This window comes from Rhinolophus sinicus, linkage group LG12 (assembly GCF_036562045.2).
Source record: "Rhinolophus sinicus isolate RSC01 linkage group LG12, ASM3656204v1, whole genome shotgun sequence".
Taxonomy (NCBI): domain Eukaryota; kingdom Metazoa; phylum Chordata; class Mammalia; order Chiroptera; family Rhinolophidae; genus Rhinolophus; species Rhinolophus sinicus.
The window spans coordinates 10,149,367-10,161,107 of NC_133761.1; the positions used below are offsets into that span (position 1 = coordinate 10,149,367).

The 11,741-nt window shown below is 40.7% G+C and overlaps 1 long non-coding RNA gene across 2 annotated transcripts in view; it reads left to right on the top strand.

Moving 5' to 3' along the window:
- The window catches only part of LOC141567833 (uncharacterized), a 31,393-nt gene extending 20,000 nt beyond the window's left edge, over window positions 1-11,393 (top strand). The window contains exon 4 of one of the 2 annotated variants that reach the window (XR_012490695.1): window positions 10,599-11,393. This is a non-coding gene — a long non-coding RNA (uncharacterized LOC141567833). Of the gene's footprint in view, window positions 1-4,174; window positions 5,121-10,598 lie in introns of those variants that run through there. The other variant, XR_012490696.1, reaches the window with a different exon arrangement.
- The last annotated feature ends 348 nt before the right edge of the window (window positions 11,394-11,741 follow it).

Here is an 11,741-nt window from a genome sequence, read left to right on the forward strand (position 1 = left end):
CAAAATTGGCAGCTGACGGATACTTTCCTATAAGCACATCTTTGGTTAACTTTTAATGCATTTACTGATTTATTCAACAAATATGTTTTGAGCTGGTACTCTGCCATGTGTTGTGCTTAATTCTGGTGATAAAATGAAAACAAGAATAGACTATCTCTGCTCTTACCCAGTTATAGTTGAGGAAGAGATAAAACAGGTCAACCAGTAATTTCAGCAAAATCCACGATTGGCTAGATGGAGTAAGCATAGAGCATTGGGGAAGCAACGGACCCGTAGCCCTCTCCTGGAGGGGCTATTATTGAAGTGGAAACCTGATGGTAGTTAGGACTCTCCTGGAGAAGGTGGAATGAGGGGAAGAATGTTCCAAGAAAAGGTCCACAGATGAGTGTGAAAATGACATGTGCTTGGAACAGCAACTATTTCAGAAGGGCTGGAGAGGAGAAGTTTCCAAGTGGTGAACTCCCAGGGACAAATCATGAAATAACTCATGGTCCATGCTAAACAGTCAGCTTCAATTCATCCAAATGACAAGAAGAAACTGTGGCAGGATTTTCAACAGGGAAGTGACACGATCAGGTATGAAATTTAAGAAGATCTCTTTGACTGCAGGATGGAGAATGCAGGGGTGGGGGTGGAGATGTCAAGTGAAAAACCAGCCAAGGGAATTGGAAGTCTTATGTGTTATGATGGACTAGAAATTAGGCATTCTAAGAAAACTGAGTGGGAATGAAGAGAAGTAGGCAGATGTTAAAGAGACTATTTAGTTGATAGGATGGACAGGTTTTGGTTATTGATCGGATGTGGTGGGTGAGGGCTGTTGGGAGGTATCAAAGACAATACCCTGGATTCTGACTAGAGTTGGCGAATACAAGCAAAATGCTTAGGACATGATAATAAACTGTACCTTGGACAAGTTAAGGTTCACACGTCTGGATGTCATTTCAGCCAACATAGCCACCAGGTAGTTGAATTCACTATAGCCACAGGAGAGCTCTGTGTCAGACTCAGAGATCTTGTTGGCATCGCATCTATGGCAGAAAGACTTTTGATTGAGTGTGGTTCACAAACAGAGGAGTCAGAAATGTGACAACATTGCGTGAATTGAATTAGCCCTCCACAGTTATCCTGGGGCTGTTACAATTTTCTCTGTAATCAATGATACACCAAGCAAACCATTTCCTAAAGGCCACTCCCATGACCTTGGTGTATGAATCTATTATTAGGTTTTCACCGATTCCTGTTAACCATGATTCTAATCGACAGCCAAGATGCCAATCAATGTCTATAGACTGAGTGCCCCACATGTAGTCAGCACAATGTCTGAATTCTCTTCAGAGTTTTAGATATGCTGGGCTTGAATTAGGGCAAAGGACCCTAGACAATGTGACCAGGAGTAGAAGGAACTTTCAGGGTAGGTCAAATGTAGTTTTAGGCATAAAAACCGGCAAATGTCAATCTGTACAAGTCAAGGAGGGTTAGCCAACCCAAAGAGCAAGTGTGTTGCAGAAACCAGGTGACAATGCCAAGGGTAGAGGGCCGGGTAGAACAGGACAGCAGAGCTGCAAAGCCAGGATGAGAGCATGAAAGACCCAAAGCAATGAAGATGCTTAAGCATCCGTGTAATTGCTTCATTGTTTGTCCAGAACATGGTACTGGGATGGGCGAAATCCAAGCTTCCAAGTATAGCATTGTGATAGACGGCAAATATTTCTTTTGGTTCGATTCCTTCATGATTCTAGAACCTTATTCTAGACATTTTTGATTAAGGCAGTATTTCTACTTATAATAATTCCCCTATTGTCTAAATCCTTTTGATAGGGACTCCTGAAATAATTATAAATAGATTCCACTTAATGAGCACTTATTGTAAGTCCCCAAATAGACTTTCTGTATGCGTTGTCCCATTTAATCCTCACAGCAATCTTATGGAATAAATATTGATTGTATTATTGAACTTGTTTTACAGATGAGGAAACGGAGTCTTAGGGAAGTTTATTAGTTTGCACATTCAAAAATATTTATTCAATGCTCTCAAATGTTTTTCAACACTAGAACAGATAAATTCTATGTCTGCCACATGCAACAATCTAGGAAAAGCTTACAAATATAGTTGAGCAAAAAATTAGATCAAAAAGAATACCTACTGCATGAGTTTACTCATAAAATTCCCAAAAAGGCAAAATGAATCAGCAGTAGCCAAAGTCAGTATAGTGGTTACCACCGGGAAGGAAGCAGGGCTGATGGGAAGGGGGCATGGGGAGGGCTTTAGGTACTGGTGTTGTACTCTTACTTGATCTGGGTGGTGGTTAAATATATGTGTACACTTTGTGAAAATTCATCCAGCTGTATACCAATGATTTTTGTACTTTTTTATGTGTTTTACATAAGGAATAGAGGTAAGCTTTCTTTTGGCAAGTCATCCATAGAATACAAGGATCCAATACTATGATACTAGTATTAATCTCCTATTTGATATTCAGCTATAAAGAAGGAAAATATTTCATGTGGAAATGAACCAGATTTTGTTAACGTTCATTAAATAAGGACCGAATGCTGAAAAGTGGGACTAACAGTGGATGCCTTTTATAGTTCAGACCATGGGCTGAGATCAGTGTTTTTTGCAAGTTACTGTATCCTGGCTCAGTGCTGTGTGATTTCCATGTATAATCAAGCTCATTAAGTCTTCACCTCTCCCCTGCCCCCCATTTTAAGTGAAGAAGTTAAGGTTCTTACTGTCACTGGGAAGGAAACCAAAACTCTGGCCGGCTGCCTTTTGATTCTGGCTTGGCTTTCCTCCCCCTTTTGCTCTGGAAATGTGCTCCAACTCACACTCTTGCTCCAGCCTCCCCCGTCTTTAGTTTACTAAAGTCGGCATTCTCTGAGGCCTCAGGCCATTTGCACATGCTGTTTCTGCAGGCTGGACATCCAGTCCCTCTTTCATTTTGTTATCTCCTTCAGATCTCAGCTCAAGGCTGGCTTCTCAGGCAAGCTTTCCCTGATGTTCCAGTGCCAGTCCGTATCTATGGTCATGCTTTAGAGGACCATGTCCCTTTCCTGCCAAGCCCTGAGCTCAGCATGTAATTATACCTTTCTTAGCAGGATCAGTTGTTTAAGGTTTTTCGCGGTAAGAAGACTATACGCACAGCAGGAGAACCTAGTAAGTATTTCTTTGTTCACTACTGTATCCCTGACGCCAAGCCCAGTCCTGGCACATGGTAAGCGTTCAATAAATATTTGTCAAAATGAAGAAGGTAATTTCCTCAAGGTGATATAGCTGATAAATCTATATACGTGCTATTTCATCAAATGTCTACAGCAATAGAGCTAGTTTTTATTGTTTGTAAATTATAAAAATGAGAGCTGGAAAAATGGTCTCTTATCTAAGCTCAAATAGCTCATTGATTACGTAGCACCAAAACTACAGCTTAGAGCTTGTACTTTCCCATCACTTTCTTTTTTAAAAATTAACCCTGTTTGCTTGCTTTTTGCTTTGCTCTCACTGTCTCCATTCTGATAATGCATGTAGAGCCCAAAGGGAAAAAGAATTGCATATCCTAACATTGAGTTCAGTGAACTACAGAAAAAGTAATCCACCCCTAAACATCCACATTAATATACTACAACCATAACTAAAAACATTGCTTCGATCTGGCAGCACACTTCTCATCTCTGTAGATAGACTGTGGGTTTCCCTTTGCATACTGCATATTCTCTTTCAAAGGAAATTGAAAATCGCCGTTGAATTGTGCCAGAAAGAGCTGTGTTGAACATTCTACAAGCATTCCTTTACAAGCATGTATCATCTTGACGTGTTATTTAGATATAATTTTTAAAGAAGCAATTGCCTCTATGCTGTAAGTTGATGGAAAGCAAAATCAGCAACGGCAGTTTCTCTTTAAAACTGTTTGGGCTCCCAGAGGGGAACAACAATTCAAATCATGGCTGTACAGCCACCACTTATGCACACGGCTTCCCTGTGGCAAAGCTCTTAGTTGAGCCCGTGGATCAAATCATTCCGAGTCAGTTGCTACCGCTTTGAATGCTGGTGCCTGTGTTTCTACCACTAAATTTAAAGACGAGCCCTTGCAGGAGTACATTACACACTCTTTTATTTCTTCTTCATTACTTCTGCTCTCTCCTTTTGCCTTTCTCTTTATATTTCTACCTTTGTCAGGTACAGACGATGAACAGAAAGTCCTGAAGTGATTATAACAAATGAGAAATGCATTTCATTGACTCAAAGTGTGATCACAATCCAGTGTTTTTATAGAGGGTTTTTCCTCATGGATCCAGCCTTATCTTCAAGTAATAACCCATTGAAGAGGGGAGTCGAATATTGGCCACACTGTTTCTCTTTTTATACTCTCTAGAGTCAATTGCTCACCTCTAAAATCACCCAGGACTCAGAAGCACCTACTCTTTGGAAAAAAATAAAATAAAAAGGAAGAGCAGGATCTCAAATGATGAGAAGGAAGGTATATCTGTTTTGGACTAAGAACAAAACCAATGCACAAGAACGAACAACAAAAGGAGAAACAATGAAGAACAGTCTGTGGACATCAGGGCACAGGGAGGCCAGCATAATGAAAGGTTAGAAGCACAGGCTAGAGTCAGGGTCCCTGGGTCATTCATGCATCAATGCAGTCACGTGACAACAGTAGCATGGCCTAATGGTTAAAAGCACAGACAGTACAGTCTGAGTGATTAGAACAAATCCATTCCACCCCAGACAGGTTGTGAAGCCTTTGGTAAGTTACTTAACCCCTCTGGCTTTAGTTAACTCATCTGTAAAATGGGCATGATGATGATCTGTATTTCATAAAGTCACGAGAGGGAGTTCATGAGTTAACGTAGGTAAGACGGTTAAAACTGCTTGGCACATTGTGAGCACTATGAAGAAATTCTGTAACAGCATTAAGTGTGCCAGTGACTTCTCTTTACTTCCTTCCACTCTATTCTGGTCTCAGCAGTTCTCACCTCATGTAAGACCTACATCAGAGAGCAAACTCTTTGGTAGATAGTTTCATTTTAGTGGCGATCTTGCAAATAATACTCTTTTTTTTCCCCTTGAAACAGAACCCTGTTTGGAAATTGCCCCCCACCCCCACCTCAGCTCATGTGCTCAGAAGCAGAGTATGCGATTACTCCTAAATCAAGGAGAGCATTCAATACCAATACCCCCCCCCCCCGCCATCATAGTAACTGCCCAAGGAGTGGACATTTAACCAAATTGGTCAAATCTGAGGTAGTTCTAGGACTGCTGTGAGACCCATCCGGGGAAAAAAAAAAAAAGTTGTGTTTTTTTTTTTCCCCTGTTCTACTGGACTTGAACCTGGGAGGGTAAAGGAATGAGGGGAGAACTTGTCTGAGAATACAGCCATCACAGAGGAAGCAAAACTGAGAAAGAAAGAAAGAGGCTCTGGTCCCAGTTGTGTGATACCTGGATCAAGTTTTTCCTGAAGCTGCACCCTCCCTGGAATATCCGTTATAGAAATCCACACTGTCTGTTTTTGATGGAAGCCCCTTTCCTTTGGGGTTCTCTCTCTTGCGAATGACAGAGCAAGCCTTAATCACACTTGCCCCATGAAGCCTTTCTAACCCTCCCAAACATAGCTGAGGTTGCTTTGTTCTCATAGCGTTTTTCTTTATATTCTTTTAGCAGGTCTTTCTCAATCCGTCTCATGGAATTTACCACTTTCTATCATGCATCACAGCTATGTATGTATATATCTAATTTCCCTACTAGAATGTAACCTTCTTAAGGAAAATGACCATTCGTGATTTGTCTCTAAATTCCCCATCTTCCATAACCCTTATCCGAAGGCAAGAAATGACGCAGTGCTGAAAGAATTCGGTGAGGATGCCTTGATTGGTTGACCAGTTTTTGGGGCGATGGATTTCAAAGTGAAGGCCTAGCACTCCCGAGCAGTTGGGGAGTGACTGAGAGCTCCTTGAATCTATATGCACAGTAAACACGGCATAAAGGGGCAAGTCATTAATGTGTCATACATAAAATGCTATAAAAATGGTTGTATAAGCTATTGTTTGTTAATCTACTTTATTTTAATTCTGTGACTGAAACTATGGCAAATATTTTTCAGTGTATATTCTCTCAATTTAGCACATATACAGCTACATATGTACCTTAACTGAGCACTTACTATAAACCAGTCTCTGTGCTAATTGAACACTTTAGGTGCGTCATGTCACATAAGCCTCCCTGAATGGGACACTCTTTCGCAATGTCTCCCATGGGCCCTTTCTGCCTATTGCAGTGCTTCCCACACTTTACATCAAAGCATCAGTAAAAAACACGAATATTGGCACGGCTCGCTGTGGTCGCAGAACAAAGATGCTTGCAGCTGGAGGTGACCTGCAATGGGCCGTGGCTCTTCTAGGTCTCCCCCAACCATCCCGAAGACTGAGAAGACAGTTATCTTGGCACAACTGAAATTTGTTCATGGCTTGAATCGGTAGTGTGCTATCATCTAGTAGATCATTTTCAAGTCATAAGCATTGAAAACAACATTTTTAAGATCACATCCCTGCCTAGACTCCATAGTCTTGCCTCCCCGATCCTTCCAGCCCCAACACACACACACACATACACACACGTGTGTGTATATTTGCTACCCCACTGCAGTGTCAGACTATCACAAGTTCCTCTGCACCCCTTGTGCTTCACTTCCCTGCATCCCTATTTTCAAGTGAGGAAACTGAGGCATAGAGTGGTTGATGTGCCCAAGGTCTAGATTCAAACCCAGACAAATTGAACTCTAGTGACAGCGAGCTCCCTCATTGCTATAGACTGATTCATCACATTTGAGTTTGCATCTCATTATCTGCACTGACTTTGTTGTAATGGAAGGCCACGGCCGAATAAGATCAGTTTCAGATCTGACGCATCTTCCCTATTGTCTTTTAATTCAGACCCATGAAAGCATAGGCTGACACAAATTTGAACTTGTTACCTGTCCCCAGGTGAGCATCCCTGTGATGTCCACCTCTGCTCCTTTCAATACCTCGTCGTGTATGGGGTGGCTCTGCGGCTTTGCTCTTCACCGCCGTTGCCTTTGGAAATTATAGGCTTATGTGATTTGAATCAAAATTATGTATGCGAGAGCTGGTGTGTGTATTTGGGTGGGAGAAGAGCCTCAAATGAAAGACTGGGCAGCAGAAAAAAAAAAAAAAAGGATTCTTGTTATCCATCAACGATCTGTTAATGTACCACATTACCCCAGAGCCAAAGTATCAGGAGGTGGCAGAAACAATTAAGTTATACAGCATTCATCTGATACAGTGGCTGCTTGTCAGGATGTTGGAAATGCATGTTGATTACGCTTTGGTTTCCTTCTGATAAAAGGCTTTTTCTGATAACACCAAGAGGTGGTATCTGCAGTCCTCAGTTTTTTCCATCACGCCTTCCCTGAATAATATCCACCATCCCTGGGAGCCTCAAGTTATTTGATATGCCAGTTGCTTAATTGACTTTGATTTCTAGAGCCATGTTTTGTTTGTTCCTACTTTGTGAGTTTCTGTGGTGGAGTAGATACTGGACATGGCACAGTGGAATCATAACCAGGGAGAATATGAGAAGAGGGCTATGAAGAGGGGTTTAACTATGTTCACCCTAAATACGGATTCTTAAGTGATGGCACCAGCACTGACATTTAGCTGGTTGATGGCTGTCACTCGCTTCTTTCATTCTGAGATGCTGATTTATCGCTGAGTCACCCTGCAGGGCTTGACTCCTGGTTAAGAGAACACAGTGTGGAACCAGACTTTCAGGGTTCAAATCCTGGATCTGACATATACGAGGTGTGATCAACAAATACAGTGAATGATTAAATTTAAAAACATTGATTACAGTAAAAGGCACATTGCCATTAATCCCCCTCAAAATACTCCCTCTCACTTCGAACACACTTATCCCATTGTTCTTGCCACTTTCTGAGGCAGTTCTGGAAGTCCTCTTTTGTTAGTATCTTTAGTTGAACTGTTGTGGCTGCCTCGATGTCCTGAATCGATTGAAAACGTTTACCTTTCATGGTCATTTTGGCTTTGGGGAAGAGCCTGAAGTCACACAGTGCCAGCTCCAGTGAATGATGTGGATGAGGACACACTGTAATGTTTTTATTTGACAGCAATTGCCATATACCAGAAGTGATGTGTGACATGGAGCCTTTCTGTTGTCATCAAAAAGTACAGTGAATGCTGCCCCAACTGCCATCCAATGGAAAGGCAGGGATTTTGAATACAGGAAGTCGCATGTCGAACCTTAGTAACAGTGTGTGTTAAGTTTCAACTTGTTTGGTGAGGCTAGTCGGGTGTGAGATATGGTTGAGAGGTGTGTCTTAAAGTGTGTTGTAAAACAGCCTCCATCATGACCATGCTCCATGTCACACATTGCTTCTGGTAAGATAATTTCTGTCAAATAAAAACATTACAATGCGTCCTCATCCACCTTGTTCACCGGATCTGGCACCTTGCAACTTCCGGCTCTTTCCCAAAGTCAAAATGATTCAGCACATGGAGGCAGCCATGACAGCGCAACTAAAGGCATTCACAAAAGAGGACTTCCAGAACTGCTTCAGAAGTGGATAACAACGGGATAAGTGTGTTCGAAGCGAAGGGGAGTATTTTGAGGGGTATTAATGGCAATGTGTCTTTTACTGTGATAATTTTTTTTATTTAAACATTCACTGTATTGTCTGATCACACCTCATATTAGTGTGGCCTTGGATGATGACATAACTTCCCTGTGGCTCAGCTTTCTCATCTGAAAAATGTAGATAAGAGCACCAATTTCATAGGGCTGTTACAGGAGCAAGTGCATTAATATCAGAGAAGAACTACCATGTTTCCCCCAAAATAAGACCTAGCCAGACCATCAGCTCTAATGCATCTTTTGGAGTAAAAATTAAAATAAGACCCAGTATTATATTATATTATATTATATTATATTATATTATATTATATTATATTATAGTAAAATAAGAGTGGGTCTTATATTAATTTTTGCTCTAAAAGATGCATTAGAGTTGATGGTCCGGCTGGGCCTTATTTTCGGGGAAACACAGTAAGAACTGAACTTGGCACAGATGAGGGATTGTGTACATGTTAGCTCTGACCCTAATATTAAGTGTGAATTCCTTGTTATTTGTTCCTTAGTGCCTCTAAAGAAGTAATATGGTCTGAGGTTGCAAAAGCCTGGGCAACTTTTCACTTACTAACACATTACAGTCCTGTCACTTGTGAAACATTTGGATAAGAATTTTATTTTCTAGGGCATAGGGTTGCAGCCAGTCTCCCTTCTTTGACCTACTAAGGTGTGCTAACTCTGCTGTAGGAGTCTCTAAGCAGGTGTCATGCAAAAGCAGGACATTCTTCCCTGTCAGTTTTAAATCAGTGACTACACACATGGAACAGAAAGAAAGGGAACTACTATTTAATAAGCAGCTTTAATTATGACCTAACTACTTTGTTGGCTGTTTCTCACACCCTGGGTTGAGGAGCTGAGGTTTTAGCCAAGGCAACAGCTTCAAACACATTACTTAATTATCTTTGTTTGTCTTATGAGCTTTGTGAATTTTGTGTTACACTCCATAGCATTCTCCATTCCAAAGATTCAAATGGAACTAGTGCTCCATGAATTTTAGCTCTTTCTATGACCTGAAATCTCCCTTCCTTTCTTGAGCATTCCTGGATACAGACGACATTCCTCTGGGGTTCTTGTACCCCACTTGCAGAAGCACAGCATGTGTGTATTTTCTTCTCACTTTATATTATTTCTCTACGAAATGCCACCTTTCAATATCTGGGGTTCATAATCAACTACACGTCAATGACTGCCAAAGTCGTATCTTTAGCCTAGAATGGACCTCTGAATCCTAGACTAATACCTACTTAACTAATGTAGTGTCTCGAATGTGGCAAAAGCAGCCATTCCACTTTCCCAGATAAACATGTTGAAATCTGAACTTAAGAACTACTCCCACCTTCAGACCCCGCCCCCAGCCAATCCTCCTCAGTGTCTTCTCTCCCCGTGAATGACATCAACCCCCATCTAATTGTGCAAGTAGAAACCTACACTTGCACCCTGTGAGGCCTCTTGACGCCCCACAATTAACCCACCACCAGGTCCAATCAATTTAACTTCCTAAATTGTCTTGAATCTACCTACTTTTCTCCATCTTCACTGCCACTGTCTTGGATCAAGCTGCTCTCAGGTCTTTCAAAGACCCCAGGGTCCATCCTTGCTTTACTCCATTCAGCTCTCCATACGCAGGCCATACTATTATTTTAAAATGCAAATCCAGTTATGTCACCTACATGCTTAAAACCTTTGGGTAGCTTCCCATCGCTTTGGGAGAAATGTCAAAAGTTCTTACAAAGACCTTTAAAAGCCAAATGCATCACCCATCAAAGCCCACCTCTCTGAACCTATTCTTTTTGCATTGACCTTCTTTGATTTCCTCTGCAGACACATCCTCACGTTGGCTATGGTTGCGTTTTGCTACAGTGGCAGAGCTGAGTGATTCAGAGAGACACTGTATGTCCTACAAAGACTAAAATATTTTATACTTTGGTCTTTACAGAAAAAACTTTGCCAACCCCTGAACTATATACGGTCATTCATGCAACGGATTTTTTTCTGGGCACTTGACTCGTGCCTGATGGTAGGCTACCCGCTGAATTGTGTCACAGCAAAAGAAAAGCTAATGATGGGAAACGGATGTTTGACAGACAATGATTGTCCTCCTTAAACACGGCGAACTTGAATTCAGAGTGTTTTCTCTTTTAGTACAGACACATTTTGGATGCTTTTGTCTTCTTATAATTTCTGTGCAAGTTGCCAGTTGTCTCTTACATCATTTCAAACTCCACGCTTTTTTATTTGCAGACATGAAATCTGCCTTCAAATTTCTGGGGATTTTGATATCTTAAATTGAATATCAACTAAGCTGCTAGAGTAGGGGGAGGAGGGGAAATAAAGAAAAGAAGAGAGGGAGAGAGAATGAGAATTATACGACAGGCCAGACCGGAGACTTGAAGGCCACTTCTAGATTAAAGGGCATGCAATTTAGAATTAGACAGCGCTAGGATTTAGGTCAATGTTAAATCCCATAGGCCTTAGATTAAAAAGCTGACTGATAACTTCATTAAAATAAAATAGACTTTATAAGCCTTAGATAAAAAGCTGACTGATAACACCATTAAAATAAAACAGACTGAATTGAGTCACCAATGATAGCTTGACTTTAGAAAATTCACTTGTAGTCTTTGAATCTCAATTTCCTGTTGGTAGGATGGCCATAATAAAAAAAACACACTTAGTAATAATGTGTGTTGCATGACCCTTATGTGTTAGCTACAACTTTAGCTTAACACTTAACAACCATTTGTAATAAATTAAATAAATATACACATATGCATCTATTATATGAGCATTATAAAGTATTAAATACAATATAACTAATTATAAGTATATACTAAAGTTAAGTAATTTTCACATATATAATTTCATACACTGTTGCTAATGTTATTTGTATACATGTGAACTGTCTATTTCTGGCTCATAAGAAGTGCTCCTTACATACTTGTTGAATAAATAAGTGAATAAATGAAAATTACAGTGTGGTATAAAAATTACATCATATGTTTGTTTCTTCTGAGCCTATGCATATTTTCAAGTCCCTGAGAACACTGAAGGGCAGTGAGTGACATACCAACATTTGCTT